The 16,708-nt window shown below is 36.8% G+C and overlaps 1 protein-coding gene across 2 annotated transcripts in view; it reads left to right on the top strand.

The window, feature by feature from the left end:
- The window catches only part of NUBPL (nucleotide binding protein-like), a 243,649-nt gene that overhangs the window by 20,628 nt on the left and 206,313 nt on the right, over positions 1-16,708 (top strand). Inside the window, exon 1 of one of the 2 annotated variants that reach the window (XM_011999523.1) lies at positions 6,389-6,435. The exons of the other annotated variant lie outside the window; for it this stretch is intronic. The gene's annotated coding sequence lies outside the window, so the exon portion shown is untranslated. Of the gene's footprint in view, positions 1-6,388; positions 6,436-16,708 lie in introns of those variants that run through there. 2 annotated transcript variants of the gene reach the window in all.

Raw genomic sequence — 16,708 nt, 5'->3', positions numbered from 1 at the left:
ACTCCAGATCCTGTTTGCCTGAGTATCACCAGCAGAGGCTGCAGAGCAGCAAAGATTCTTGCCTGTTTCTTCCTGTGGAAGCTTCATCCCAGAGAGGCACCCACCAGATGCCAGCCAGAGCTGTCCTGTATAAGGTGCCCCTACTGGGAGGTGTCTCCCAGTCACGATACACAGGGGTCAGGGACCCCCTTGAGGAGGCAGTCTGTCCCTTATCAGAGCTCGAATGCTGTGCTGGGAGATCTGCTGCTCTCTTCAGAGCTGTTAGGCAGGGACATTTAAGTCTGGTGAAGCTGCGCCAACAGTTGTGCCTTCCCTGAGGTGCTCTGTCCCAGGGAGATGGGGGTTTTATCTATAAGTCCCTGACTGGGGCTGCTGCCTTTCTTTCAGAGATGCCCTGCCCAGAGAGGAGGAATCTAGAGGGGCAGTATTTTTAGCAGAGATGGGGAGTCACCATTTTGGCCAGGCTGGTCTCACACTCCTGACTTCAAGTGATCCACTCAATCTTGGCCTCCCAAAGTGCTGGGATTACAGATGTGAGCCACCATGCCTGGCCATCAGGTTCTTTTTCTTTATTTCAGCATTTTGAAAATGTTACTCTTCTCCCTTCTGGCCTGTATGGTTTCTGTTGAGAAGTGTGTTGCCAAATGAATTGGAGCTCCTTTATATGTTATTTATCTCTTTTCTCTTGCTGCTTTTAGAATCCTTTCTTTGTCCTTTATCTTTTAGAGTTTGATTATTATATGCCTTAGGGTAGTCTTTTTTGGGTTGAGTCTATTTGGTGTTCTCTGATCTTCCTGAACATGAATATTTATATCTTTCTAGCATTTGGAATGTTTTAGTGTTTTTTTTTTCTTTTTAAATAAGCTTTGTATCCCTTTCTCTTGCTCAGCTCCCTCTTGAGCACCAATACTTCTCAAATTTGTTTTTTTGAGGTAATTTTCTGTATCTTGTAGGCAATCTTTGCTCCTTTTCTTTTTTCTCCTTTGTGTGTTTTCAGATAGTCTGTTTTTGAGCTCACTGATTCTTTCCTTTGCTTGATCCATTCTGCTGGTGAGAACTTCTAATGAATTTTTTGCTTCAGCAAACATATTTCTCAGTTCCAAAATTTCTGATTGATTTATTTTTAATATTTCAGTCTCTGTTAAATTTCTGAATTGTTTTTCTATGTTACCTTGGAGATCACTGAGTTACCTTAAAACTGCTATTTTGAATTCTTGGTCAGAAAGCTCACATTTAGCCATCTTGCTAGGGTCAGTCATTGGTTCCTTGCTTTGTCCATTTGAGGAGGTCAGTTCCCTGTTTGCTGTTGTTTCTTGTGGATGTACATCTATGTATTTGCAATGAAGGATTATTTATTCTAGTCTTCTCTCTGGATTGCTTTGGTTTTTACTGGATATGTTTCTTTAGAGTTTGTATTTTTTAATTTCTTTCTTTTTTTTCTTGTAAGATTGCTGCCCCCTTTTTGGCACTAAATGGCACCTTAAGCCCACCTTTGCCTGAGCTCTGGTATTCAGTATTTGATCAGAGCACTACCCATCTCAAATGGGGGAGGTCTCAAATGGAATATTCTGGCAATGTTGGAAGGCTGGCTAGGGGTTTGTACTCAGGGGACCTGTGTAACACAGCTCCTACAATGTGGTGCTGCTGAACAGTCAATCTCGTTTGGCATCTCCTTTGACAGAGTTACAGAGCAGAGTTTTCAGGACTTGGGATTGTGGTCCCACCTCCCCACATTGTCTTTAGCTGTCCTCAGGGATATTTCTCCCTTTAGAAGTTCATGATGCTTCCTGTGGGTTGAGGCTGGGACAGATCTTCTGCCAGGGAACCCAAGATGGTGGGGAAGCTGATTGTCCACTTTGAACTCTCTTTTTTCAGCCGTTTTGGCTATCTAGCTTATTTGTACTCATTGAAAATGTGGACTGTTTTCTTGGCCTTACCAAGATATCTGGTCACCTTTTGGAAAAGGCTACTTTTAATTTCTTATGGTTAATAAGGTTGTACATATAGCCATCCATTAAAGCCAAGTAATAAATAAAGGTGGACATGAAACATTCTGTTTTACAGCCACAAGTTATATTATACGTAATTGTTGGTTGTCATTTTGTAAAAGTAATAACAGTAGGCTAAAAGCTGATTTTTCTGTTGTATCTTTTCTGTCAACAAAATGAATTAGCATTGTGATATTGAACAAGATGAAAAAGAGAAGAAAAGGAGGCAGAGTCCAATCAGTCAGTAAGAAGATTTAGTGGAATCTGACTATGGTGTACAGAATATCATCAATTCAAACCAGGCAATTAAAGGTTGTATTAAGAGGTTACTTAAAAAAATTAAAAGTATGTATGATATATTGGGTTGTAAGAAAAATCATGGACTTGAAAAATCCTAATACCATAAGAAGGAAATTCACATACTAGCCAGGTAGAACTCTCCTGGAAGAGGCCCCTAGGTCCTGTGTCTTGATGCACTGACTGATAATCCATATCCCTACACCGTATGTTGGTAAGCATACTATCTATGTTTATGACGTAAAGCAAATCCGTTAGTACTAACATTTTTAACATTATGTTTGGGAATAAGTTTTATAGTCATCGTGATATTACATGTGTGTATTTGTTGTTAAAGGTGTTTTGAAACCTTTAAGAAGGACATATCAGAGAATCTGCCCTGTTAGCTTTGTTATTTTAACTTGAAATATTTAATTCAAGTTAAACATAGACTATAAATTAACTATGATCATGCTTGGTTGTGAGCGAAGGAAAACCCAGTGAAATTTAGTAGGTTAAACAAGATAGTTTATTACTCTTTCATATGAGTGAGGCAGTCTGTTCACTACTGATATATTAGTTCTATTCTGCAAAGTCCTCAGGATCCAAGTTTTGTTTTTGTTTTGAGATGGAGTCTCACTTTTTCACCAGGCTGGAGTGCAGTGGTGCAATCTTGGCTTACTGCAACCTCCGCCTCCCGGGTTTAAGCGATTCTCCTGCCTCAGCCTCCCCAGTAGCTGGGATTACAGGCACCCACCACCACACCTGGCTGATTTCTGTATATTTTGCAGAGACAGGGTTTCACTATGTTGGACAGGATGGTCTCTATTTCTTGACCTCATGATCTGCCTGCCTCGGCCTCCCAAAGTGCTGGGATTACAGGCATGAGCCACTCTGCCTGGCCCCAAGTTTTGTTTTTTTTACTTCACTGTTATACCATACTTAGGAGGATTTTAATATGAAAGATGTAAAATAATTTGGTTAAGTTTCTAAACAGTGTCAGAACCTTTAAGAGAATTGGATTTATTCCATTTATTAGTTTGGCTTATTAAATTTACAAGAGTTGCTTATGTATTTTGGTTGTTGGATTTGCAAGGCTACCCTGTCGCTCATTTGAAAGGTTTGAGAAAAATCAGATTTATTTGATTTGTAGATTTAGTTTTAAATGTTTTAGACAACTTAGTTTCACTGGTTTATAATTGAAAATAATTGTTTAGGAGAATTTAATCTGTAACAAATTGAACATGAAGATAAAATGTAAAAGTAATTGTTTTTATTTTTCTAGTAAAATTATAAATTATATACACAGCAAGATTTGTGAAATGAACTTTTAAGTTTTGTACTTTTAGAGTTTTGAACTTTTACCTTTTAAGGTTTGCAAAAAGTTTAAAAACATACAACTTTAAATATTCAGTACAAGTAACCATTTTTGTATAATAAAGTCTCATCTAAGTTGACATTCCAGAAATTAAACATATGAGGAGATAAGGTATTATGCACATGCTGTTGAGATTGCTAAAGTTATTTTTTAAAAATGTTAAGTATACATTTTATGTTGTCAAGAAGGAGCAAATACTCTTTTTAATATTTGCGTAGTATCTTCCATTAGACTTTAACACCCTTAGCTCTTTGCTTTTAGGAGATTCAAATTAAAAATTCACCTTTTTTTTTTTTTTGAGACGGAGTTTCGCTCTTGTTGCCCAGGCTGGAGTGCAATGGTGGGATCTCGGCTCACTGCAACCTTGGCCTCCTGGGTTCAAGTGATTCTCCTGCCTCAGCCTCCCGATAGCTGGGATTACAGACATGCGCCACCATGCCCAACTAATTTTGTATTTTTAATAGAGATGGGATTTCACCATGTTGTTCAGGCTGGTTGCAAACTCTCGACCTCAGGTGATCCACCCTCCTCAGCCTCCCAGGATTTACTTTTTCAGAGATAATCATGTTGTCAAAAATATTAGCCATATATACAGAGAAAGTTGATAAGACATGAATTAGTTTGTATTGATGTAAGTTGAAGTAATTGCATATGTGTGTAAAGATAGAGCCTAACGAAATAAGCTTTTTTTGGGAATGGGTTTCGTTGAAAAAATACTGTCTTCATACTTAATGTCTATTAGCTACTTCTTTGAAGGAGAAATGTTGTTAAAATGCCTGTGTTTAAAAGCAGCTTTAAATTATTGACACTGTCTTAGTTCATTTAAGTTGCTATAGAGGAATTCCTGAGGCTGGGTAATATATAAAGAAAAAAGGTGTATTTGGCTCATGATTTTTCTGGCTGGAAGATTGGGCATCTACTGAAAACCTTAGGCTGCTTCTACTCATGGCAGAGGAAGGGAAACTAGTGTATGCAGAGATCATGTCATGAGAGTAGAATAAAGGAGGGCAGCAAGGTGCCAGGCTCTTTTTAACAACCAGCACTCATAGGAACTGATAGAGATAGAGCTAACTCATTACCATGAGGATAGCACCAAGCCATTCATGAGGGATCTGTCCCACAATCCAGATACCTCTCATTAGGCCCTACCTCTAACAATGGGAATCACATTTCAACATGAGATTTGGAGGGGCCAGTATCTAAACTATAGCATGTACTATTCCAGATCTTTGGATTTTTTTTTTTTTTTTTGAGACAGAGTCTTGCTATGTTGCCCATGCTAGAGTGCAGTGGCATGACCTCAGCTCACTGCAACCTCCGCTGCCTGGGTTCAAGCGATTCTTGTGCCTCAGCCAACTGAGTAGCTGGGATTAAGGGCCAGGCTGGTCTCAAATTCCAGCCCTCTAGTGCACACTTCTTGACCTCCCAAAGTGCTGGCATTACAGGCGTGAACCACCACACCCAGCCCAGATCTTTGGATATTTTTTGAAATGTGAAATTAATTCTCAAATTTTAAATTAGGTATTTTAGCATGAATGACTTTTTTTAAGGATGGGCTATCTCAGATATTGCATAATACAAATTTAAAGTTTCTTTCTCTTGTAACCTATGGAATGGGAGATGGTATTTTCAAACCACACATCTGATAAGAGGTGAATATCCAAAATATTTAAGGAACTTGATAGCAAGAAAACAAATAACTCTACTGAAAAATGTGCAAAAGATCTGAATAGACATTTCTCAAAAGAAGACATACAAATGACCCATAGGTGCATGAAAAAATGCTCAACATCACTAAGGGTACATCAGTGAATGAATGGATAAAGAAAATGTGGTTGAATGAATGGATAAAGAAAAATGTGGTATATATACAGAATGTAATACTACTCAGCCTCATAAAGGAAGTTCTGTCATTTGCAACTGTATGAGTAAAGCTGGAAGACATTAAGCTTAATGAAATAGCCAGGCATAGAAAGACAAATATCATATGATCTCACTTATGTGTAGAATCTAAAAAAGTGGAACTCAGAGAATCAGAGAGTTGAATGGTGGTTACCAGGGGTTGCAAATGGGAGAATGGGGAAATATTGGCCAAAGGACACAAAGTTTCAGTTAGATAGAAGAAATAAGTTCAGGAGAGCCATTGTACAGCATGGGGACTATAGTTCATAATAATGCATTGTGCACTTGAAAATTGCTAAGAGAGTACATTTTAAATGTTCTCACCACAAAAAATTGATAAGCGACGTGGCAGATATATTAATAAGCTTGATTAAATCATTCCATAGTATATACATATATGAGAACATTGCTTTGTATATCATAAATATATACAAATTTTGTCAATTAAAATGATTAAAAAATAAAGTTGCTTTTTCTTTCAATGATGGCATTTATCTAAAGTAATAACCTTTCTAATGTGTGTGCCCTGATTTTAAAGACATCAATATATAAAAACCAAAATTTATAAAACTATCAAGTTTGTGAATTGCATTTTTAAATTATGGAGAGGTTTTCCTTTGTACCAAAGACCCTGTGGCAAGGTGAAATCCTATAATTTCCTCCATAGCACTAGTTTTGGTTATAAATTTACATTTGTCTAGTGATTGTAATTGTGTGGTTAGTATCTGTCTCTCCTATGGACTTTATATTTCATGGGGAAAGATATTGTGTCTGTTTTTCTTTGCTACCATAGCACTAACACCAAACTTCAGACTTGGTATATACAGGTATATCTCAGAGATGTTGCAGGTCTTGTTCCAGATACCACAATAAAGCAAGTATCTCAATAAAGTAAACCACATTAATTTTTTGGTTTCCCAGTGCATATAAAAGTTATGTCTACACTATACTGTAGTCCATGAAGTATGAAATAGCATTTTGTCTAAAAATATGTATGTACCTTAATTAAAAATATTTTATTGTTTAAAAATGCTAATGATCAGTAGCCTTCAGTGAATGGTAATCTTTTTGCCTGTGGAGTGTCTTGCCTGCACATGAATTGCTGCTGACTGATCAGGGTGGTAGTTGCTGAAGATTGGGTTGACTATGGCAATTTCTTAAGACAAAAATGATGTTTGCCACATTGATTGACTCTTCTTTTCATGAATGATTTCTCTATAGCATGTAATGCTGTTTGATAGTATTTACCCACAGTAGAGCTTCTTTCAGAATTGGAGTCAGTTTTCTCAAGCCCTGTCACTGCTTTATCAACCAAGTTTATATAATATTCTAAACTTTTTGTTGTCATTTCAACAAAGTTCACAGCATATTCACAGAGTAGATTCCATCTCAAGAAAGTACATTCTTTGCTCATCATAAAAAACAACTCCTTATCTGTTTGTTTTACCATGAGATTGAAGCAATTAAGTCCCATCTTCAGGCTCCATTTCTAATTCTAGTCTCAGTGTCATCTATGAGGGTTGGAATCAACTTCTTCCTAACTCCTGTTCATTTTGATATTTTGATCCCCTCCAATGAATCATGAATGTGCTTAATGGCACCTAGAATAATGAATCCTTTCCAGGAGAATTTCAATTGACAGATCTATTGGAGGAATCACTATCTATGGCAGCTTTAGCCTTATGAAGTGTATTTCTGAAATAATAAGACTTGAAAGTCAAAATTACTTCTTGATCCACAGGCTGCAGAATGGCTGTTGTGTCAGCAGGCATGAAAACAACATTCATCTGCTTGTACATCTCCATTAGAGCTCTTGGGTGTCCAGGTACATTGCCAATGAGCAGTAATATTTTGAAAGGAATTGGCCGGACGTGGTGGCTCACACCTGTAATCCTAGCACTTTGGGAGGCTGTTGCAGGTGGATCACTTGGGTTCAGGAGTTTGAGACCAGACTGGGCAACATGGCAAAACCCCGTCTCTACTAAAAATACAAAAATTAGCAAGGCATGGTAGAGAGCTCCTGTAGTCTCAGCTACTTAGGGTGCTGAGGCAGGAGGATCACTTGAACCTAGGAGGTTGAGGCTGCCGTGAGCCAAGATGGTGCCACTGCACTCCAGCCTGGGTGACAAAAGTGAGACCCTGTCTCAAAAAAAAAAAAAAAAAAAAAAAGAAAAGTAATCTATCTTTCTGAGTAGTAGGTCTCAACAGTGGGCTTAAAATATTAGTAAACCATGCTGTGCTGTCAGCTAGGCTGTATTGTTCCATTTATAGAGCACAGGCAGAGTAGATTTAGCATAATTTTTGAGAGCCCTTCGATTTTCAAAATGGTCAGTGAATATTGGATTCAACTTAAAGTTATCAGCTGCATTAGCCCCTATTAAGAGAGTAAACCTGCTGTTTGAAGCTAAGCATTGACTTTTTTCCCCTAGCTGTGAAAGTCTTGATATCTTCTTCCATTTCGTCTACATTGAAGATCTTTTGTTTAGCTACTTCCTTCCATTATCTTAGCTAGATCTTCTGGATAAGTTGCTGCACCTTCTACATTAGCACTTGGTTCTTCACCTTGTACTTTTACGTTATAGAGATGGCTTCTTTTCTTAAACCTCATGAACCAATATCTGCTACCTTCCAACTTTTCTTCTGTATCTTCCTCACCTCTCTCAGCTTTAATAGAATTGAAGAGAGTTAGGGCCATATTCTAGATTACACACTGGGTTAAGAGAATGTTGTGGCTGGTTTGATCTTGTATCCAGATCAATAAAACTTTCTGTGTCTCAGCAATAAGACTATTTTGCTTTCTTTTTATTTATGTGTTCATGAGAGTAGCACTTTTAATTTCTTACAAGAACTTTTCCTTTGCATTCACAACCTGGCTGTTTGGTTCAAGAGGCCTAGCTCTTGACCTATCTTGGTTTTTGACACAATTTCCTTACCAAGCATAATCATATGTATCTTTTCATTTAAAGTGAGAGACATATAACTCTTTATTTCACTTGAACACTTAGAAGCCATTATAGCATTATTAATTGGCCTAATTTCAATATTGTTATGTCTCAAGGAATAGGGGGGCCTGAGTGGGGAGAGGGAGGGAGGGAGGGAGGGAGAGAGAGAGAGAGAGAGAGAGAGAGAGAGAGATGGGGGATGGGCTGGGTGGTCGAGCAGTCAGAACACACACAACATATATTGATTAGGTTTGCACCTTGTATGGGTGCAGTTTATGGTGCCCACAACAATTACAGTAGTAACATCAAAGATCGCCATAGTAGACATAATAATAATAAACAAGTGTGAAATATTATCAGAATTGCCAAAATGTGACATATAGAAATGAAGTGAGCACATGCTACTGGAAAAACGGCACCAATAGACTTGCTGAATGCAGGCTTGCCACAAACCTTTGATTTGTAAAAAATGCAATAACTGCAAAGTGCAAGAAGGCAAAGCAAAATAAAACAAAGTATGCCTGTAGAAGGCACTAAAAAATATGTTGAATGAGTGAGTGAGGAGAAAGAATTCTCTTATGTGGTAAGCCTTTAAAATCAAATTCCTTTTTGAAGAAATGTAATTTTTATGCAGTCTTTTGTAGTGGTACAGCTATTATGTATATTGATAATTGCCTAAATATTAAATGGCACAGAATGAAATCTTTAATGTAGTCACTGTTCTAGAAATGCTTCAAATGTAGCCAGCAACCAAAATCACCAGACCCCCAACTTCCAAAGTTTTATTACCTGTGTGGGCAGCCTCCAATTTAATGTGGTATGGGAGTCATTGATGACTATGCTTCTTATTACTTCTTTACTATCATTTCTTATCTACATACTCTGATATATGGGCCATTTATATAAGCTTTCAAATCTCTAGTGTAACTAAATGGGTAATATAGTAAGGCTTTTATTATCTAAACAGTGTTTATTGAAAAGAGTTTGCCTGTAAGTATTTGTAAGTGTATTATCTTCCAAAACAAATTTGGTTTATATAATTCTTACAGCCGCAATGTTATAAAGGCCACACTGAAGCCAGTGCCTTGTCTTTGGCTGTACCTCTATTTATTTTCTATTGTATTCTATTTTTGTTCTTCATTGGGTTTTTTTATGCAGGCAGTCATAATTTTGTCTTTTAAAAATGTTTTTACAGGTTAAAGCCTTTCTTGCTTCATAACATACACATTAACAGGCATTTTGGTCACTATAACAAGTGTAATATTGTGTTTAGCCCTTGTCATAGATATCTTTTTCTCATCTTATGTCACTCCTATTTTCCTAACTCTTCTTTTGTTACTTGCCATGGGTATGTATTGCTAGTGAGTTTTAAATTCCAGCTCCTGAGTTCCTTGTACTTACAGCTTACTATTGCTACTTAAAAATGCTACTTCAAAAACTTGAGAATTTGCTACTCTAAAAACTTGAGAACTTTAGAAGTCAGAACTAATAGAAGAAAAAGAGTCTTATACATCATATGAATTTGATAAAGTTGGAAATGTCCCCTATAAACAGAAAGATTGAGAATAACAGAAATCTACCTAAAAGATATGTCAGAACAAACAAAAAATTCAATTACTGTTTAAAAGATGATTCATATTAATTATAGAGTAACTTGATGTATCAGAGCCCTGTTAAATCATTTCAGGGAAATTGGGCATCATCAAGCAATAGAAAGAAACTGTTTTCATATTAGGCAACCTTTCAAGTGTGTGTTATCTATTAATGTCATATATGTTGGAATAACTGTAAACCTCCCGCTTCTTGGATATGTGTGTGAAAAGTATATGGCACTTATGAAGAAACAGGCCTTACCTGAAATACTTAATGTTTCTGTTGCTAGCTTTTTACCTTTGGGCAGGTTAGTTTAATTTTCTGATCTTCAGCTATTCCATATGAAGTATGTCATATAAAGTCTTCATTTGCCATATGAAGACAGTTTGTCCAAGGTCTCAGATAGTGATTAATTTATGATAATAAATAATAGTTCACTGCACTAAAAATGCCTGATGATCAAATATAGGTTATAGAAGTTTTCTTTAATAGCTTTTTTTTTTTTTTTTTGAGAGGGAGTCTTGCTCTGTCACCCAGGCTGGAGTTCTGTGGCACGATCTCAGCTCACTGCAACCTCCACCTTCTGGGTTCAAGTGATTCTCCCGCCTCAGATTCCTGAGTAGCTGGGACTGCAGGCAAGTGCTACCATGCCCAGCTAATCTTGGTATTTTTAGTAGGCACGGGGTTTCGCCATGTTGACCAGGCTGATCTTAAACTGCTGACCTCAAGTGATCTACCTGCCTTGGCCTCCCAAAGTGCTGGGATTACAGGCGTGAGCCACCGTGCCTCCTTTAATAGCTATTTACTGTGGACTTTTTAGCTATTTACAGAATTGTTTTGGACATTATATGAGCATGTTTATGAGCACTTGCTATACTAATGAAGGGGAATATAGTATTTAGATGGTGAGGCAGGATAAAGGCATAAAAAGATAAATAATCGTAGAGGATAACATTTATTAAGTATCAGATGCTATAGGTGATTAAAAGAAGGAATAGTTATGGAGAGCTGTTTTGGGGGCTGCCATGGAAGAAGGGGATTAGATAAGCAGAGAGAAGGCTGAGGATAACCTTGACTTTCCCCCACTGTAAAATGGAGATATTACTTGCCCCATAAGGCTGTTGTAAGGATTCAATGAAATAAAATGTCTAAAGTATCTAAAATAAATGTAGTGCTTTGTGACTATGTAATGTAACTGCTACTATTGTGTTTTTTTTTTTCTGGACTTAATATAAGTGGTTCTTTCTGTCATCTTTAAAATTTTTCTCTCCCAGATACCTGATAACTTGGAGATGACGTATAGTTTTCATCTTAAATACCAACTGACTACCTGGAACATAATGTTGAAAAGATTCTCAGAATGTACCTGGTTTTAGTAGGGAAGAATGCTATGATCAATTACTGGTGACAAGGCACATATAAAATAGGTTGGAGGCAGGAAATGGTTGTATATGGGTTGTTGGAGTAACAGTATGTAAACTGTGTTTATTATCTTAGTTTTAAGTCCTAGTATGTCTGTCTTGTTTCTATCCTTCCTTTTACTTCATCCTGTTAAGCTTTCTAATATAAGATGGCAAGTTTTAGAAGTGAGATACCAAGTTTATATCTGTACTCAGTGAATTAGCCCCAGAATAGAAAAGAATCTGATGTATCACCCCTGCTCCAAAATATCCCTTATGCATTCTTTCCCATTTATATTCTAGTGAGCTAACAGTTTCTATTTAAAAAATACTTAGATCCTCTGAAAAACTGAAGTTCTCAGTGTGATCTACTTGAGCCAGATTATTTTCCTAATGAAGTCTATCCACTTGAGAAAATGAGACTTTTGATTGTGGAAAGGATGAATTGGAAAAGAGGGACATTTTTTAAAAACTGAAAAATAGGTTGGATTAAAAGAAAGATATGCCTGAATGGCTTTCAGGTTTTAGATGGTAGGATGCCTGAGATGGGGATAGTAGGGTTCCAAGATGGTACAAAAGGGGAAAGTATGCTGAAGATAAATGGAATTTTAATATTAAGAGTAACAGAAGCCATAACATTACAAAAACATGATTTTCTTCATAGTCTTATTTTCTGCTCCTTTCTCAAATTTTCTACATCCTCCTTCATTTCCACTTTTAGATGCAGCATTGTTTTATTGCCTTTTGGCTATCCAGGTTGATGGTTCCAGTTTTGAGTTTTGACCCATTCCACTTTCTAGTCTTTACTTACTTTCTCTCTTTAAATCCTTCTTTTCTTCTAGGTAAATAGGTAGAACATTGTAAACCTCTTCTGGTACTAGTATTTTTTGGTGGAATCACTTTGTCTCACACAGACACATAAAGTTCTTCTACGAGAACAATTATGCGTCTGACTCCTTTTCTTGCATCTGATTTCTCATTAGAAAGGACCTTGGTTTCAGAAAGGAAGGACTAGAGAAGTAGCTGGTGAGAAGTGAAATTGCAAACTTTGTACTGGATGCCCTTTTCTTTCTGAATATTCTTGTACCTTTGCATGTCTTTTCTTTAAGATACGAATAAAGGCTTATTTTTTATAAAACTTTAAAAATAAATATATTTTTTTCTTTTACTTTGCCCTGTGTTTGAATATTATTTAAAATTTATAACGTGAAGTTGTATATTCTTGATTATACTCTGTCACCATTTTAAAAAATGGATTTAATGCCTCTAGTTAAATGATTTCAAGTTATAATGTTATTTTAGCCATACATTCCTGAACCATGGTGTTCAGCTACATTTAAAACTATTTTTGGAGCCAGGGAACAGAGTAGAAAGTACAAAGGTTTCTAAGGCTTATTGCTGATACCAAGTACATGGCAACATCTACTACATAGTTGATTCACGAACAATGGGATTCCTATAAAAAGAAGGTCTGCTTCTAGATCAGAGTTATCCCTGGAACATGTAAAGATGTCAACTTTAGGAAGAAGATGTAAAGCAGCTATTCTTATGCCTATTTCCTAGCTCTTTAGTTTGATGTGGTCACAGTGGCATTTATTCTAGCTTAACAATTAACTTATGATATAAAAGCTGTCCCTAGATTTGTTTGAAACCAACTGGTTACATACAAAAGATTAATTAAATTCACACCTATTAGAAAAGATAGAACTTCGTTGTAACAGAGTGAGAAGGATGCAGCATTGTGACAACTGAAATAGTTTGACTTACATTAAGAATCTTTTATGCTTCAGTGCATGAGCTCTCATGAAAATATGAGGAGGTAGGAAATAAATATCTGTATCATAAGTTCAGCTAATAATGGCCTCTTCAAAAAGCTGTTATTCACAGGGCAGTGGATTCCAAAGTTTCTTTGTTAACTTTCACTCGTTACTACGTTGTACGTTTTTCTATTAAGTTTATGTGGAGGAGTTGCTGTACACATTTTTAAAAAATAAAAAATTCTAAGGCAAAGAAACTTATTTGTACCTGTAATCATGAGCTGTTGCTTAGAGTCTTTGTTATTTAACTAAAAAATATGGCTTCAGACTATGCCAACATTTCATTTCTGGTAATTTTTTTTTTTTTTTTCCTCTGAGATGGAGTCTCATTCTGTCGCCCAGGCTGGAGTGCAGTGGCGTGATCTTGGCTCACTGCAGCCTCTGCCTCCCAGGTTCACACCACTCTCCTGCCTCAGCTTCCCAAGCAGCTGGGACTACAGGTGCTTGCCACCACGCCCGGCTAATTTTTTGTATTTTTAGTAGAGACGGGGTTTTGCAGTATTAGCCAAGATGGTCTCGATCTCCTGACCTCATGATCTACCCGCCTCGGCCTCCCAAAGTTCTGGGATTACAGGTGTGAGCCACTGCATCTGGCCCATTTCTGATAATTTTTATAACTAAAGCAAAATGCTTTTAGGCAATGTTAATTTTATTTACTGATACATAAGAAAAGATAACTATTTCAGTTGGCACAATGCTGCATCCTTCTCACTGTATTACAACAAAGTTCTATCTTTTCTAATATCTTTGCGTATGACTTTCTCTTTAATGTATATGCTGTACATTTTTAGTTCAGTGTGCTTTTTCTTTGTTAAATTTTCCATATCATCCTTCTGCAGGGGCCATGCTAATCTTCTGTATCATTCCAGTTTCAGTTTATGTGCTGCCAAAGTGAGTACCTGTTAAAGTTTAAAGAAACACATTTAATACAGTGATGAATCTGCTCACATTTCTGAGCTTTCAATTTATAATTTGTCATGTATTAACTACAAGAATTAAATTATTCATTAAAAATTATTAAGTTTTTATATTTATATTTATTGTATGTATTATACTTTAAGTTCTGAGATACATGTGCAGAATGTGCAGGTTTGTTACGTACGTATACGTGTGCCATGGTGGTTTGCTGCATCTGTCAACCTGTCATCTAGGTTTTAAGCCCCGCATGCATTAGGTTATGTGTTCTAATGTTATCCCTCTCCTTGCCCCCCACCCGCCTACAGGCCCTAGTATGTGATGTTTCCCTCCCTGTGTCCATCTGTTCTCATTGTTCAACTACCATTTATAATTGAGAACATGCAGTGTTTGGTTTTTTTGTTCCTGTGTTAGTTTGCTGAGAATGATGGTTTCCAGCTTTATCTATGTCCCTGCAAAGGACATGAACTCATCATTTTTTATGGCTGCGTAGTATTCCGTGGTGTATATGTGCCACATTTTCTTTATCCAGTCCATCATTGATGAGCATTTGGGTTGGTTCCAAGTCTTTGCTATTGTAGATAGTGCTGCAATAAACATACATGTCCATGTGTCTTTATAGTAGAATGATTTATAATCCTTTGAGTATATACCCAGTAATGGGATTGCTGGGTCAAATGGTACACCAACAGTGTAAAAACGTTCCTGTTTCCCCACATCCTCTCCAGCATCTGTTGTTTCTTGACTTTTCAATGATCACCATTTTAACTGGCTTGAGATGCTATCTCATTGTGGTTTTGATTTGCATTTCTCTAATGACCAGTGATGCTGAGTATTTTTTCATATGTTCGTTGGCTACATTAATGTCTTCTTTTGAGAAGTGTCTATTCATATCTTTCACCCACTTTTTGATGGAGTTGTTTTTTTCTTGTAAATTTGTTTAAGTTCCTTGTAGATTCTGTTTATTAGACCTTTGTCAGATGGGTAGATTGCAAAAATTTTCTCCCATTCTGTAGGTTGCCTGTTCACTCTGTTGATAGTTTTCTTTTGCTGTGTAGAAGCTCTTTAGTTTAATTAGATCCCATTTGTCAATTTTGGCTTTTGTTGCCATTGCTTTTGGTGTTTTAGTCAGGAAGTCTTTGCCCATGCCTATGTCCTGAATGGTATTGCCTAGGTTTTTTTCTGGGGTTTTTATGGTCTTAGGTCTTATATTTAAGTCTTTAGTCCATCTTGAGTTAATTTTTGTATAAGGTGTAAGGAAGGGGTCCAGTTTCGGTTTTCTGCATACGGCTAGCCAGTTTTCCCAAGACTGTTTATTAAATAGGGAATCCTTTTCCCATTGCTTGTGTCAGGTTTGTCAAGGGTCAGATGGTCATAGATGTGTGGTGTTATTTCTGAGGCCTCTGTTCTGTTCCATTGTTCCATATATCTGTTTTGGTACCAGTATCATGCTGTGTTGGTTACTGTAGCCTTGTAGTATAGTTTGAAGTCAGGTAGCATGATGCCTCCAGCTTTGTTCTTTTTGCTTAGGATTGTCTTGTCTATGTGGGTTCTTTTTTGGTTCCATATGAAATATAAAGTACCTTTTTCTAATTTTGTGAAGAAAGTCAATGGTAGCTTGATGGGAATAGCATTCAATCTGTAAATTACTTAGGGCAGTATGGCCATTTTCACGATATTAAGTCTTCATATCCATGAACATGGACTATTTTTTCCATTTGTTTGTGTCCTCTCTTATTTCCTTGAGCAGTGGTTTGTAGTTCTCCTTGAAGAGGTCCTTCACATCCCTTGTATGTTGGATTCCTAGGTATTTTATTCTCTTTGAAGCAATTGTGAATGGGAGTTCACTCATGATTTGGCTCTCTGTTTGTCTGTTACTGGTGTATAGGAATGCTTGTGATTTTTGCACATTAATTTTATATCCTGAGACTTTGCTGAAGTTGCTTATCAGCTTAAGGAGCTTTTGTACTCAGATGATGGGTTTTTTTTTTTTTTTAAATATACAATCATGTCATCTGAAAACAGAGAGTTTCTTAATCCTGAGTTCTAATTTGATTGCACCGTAGTTGCAGAGACCGTTTGTTATGATTTCTATTCTTTTGCATTTGCTGAGGAGTGTTTTACTTCAAAGTATACGGTCAATTTTAGAATCAATGCGATGTGGTTCTGAGAAGAATATATATTCTGTTGAGTTGGGGTGGAGAGTTCTGTAGATGTCTATTAGGTCTGCTTGGTCCAGAGCTGAGTTCAAGTCCTGAATCTCCTTGTTAATTTTCTGTCTTGTTGATGTGTCTGATATGGACAGTGTGGTGTTAACATCTCCCACTATTACTGTGTGGGAGTCTAAGTCTCTTTGTAGGTCTCTAAGAACTAGCTTTATGAATCTGGGTGCTCGTGTATTGGGTGTATATTTATTTAAGATAGTACTTTTTGTTGCATTGCTCCATTTACCATTATGTAATGCCCTTATTTGTCTTTTTTGATCTTTGTTGGTTTA

Source organism: Mandrillus leucophaeus, unplaced genomic scaffold (assembly GCF_000951045.1).
Source record: "Mandrillus leucophaeus isolate KB7577 unplaced genomic scaffold, Mleu.le_1.0 Scaffold596, whole genome shotgun sequence".
Taxonomy (NCBI): domain Eukaryota; kingdom Metazoa; phylum Chordata; class Mammalia; order Primates; family Cercopithecidae; genus Mandrillus; species Mandrillus leucophaeus.
Note: the sequence above shows the minus strand (reverse complement) of the source record. Positions and strands in the feature narration are given on the sequence as shown.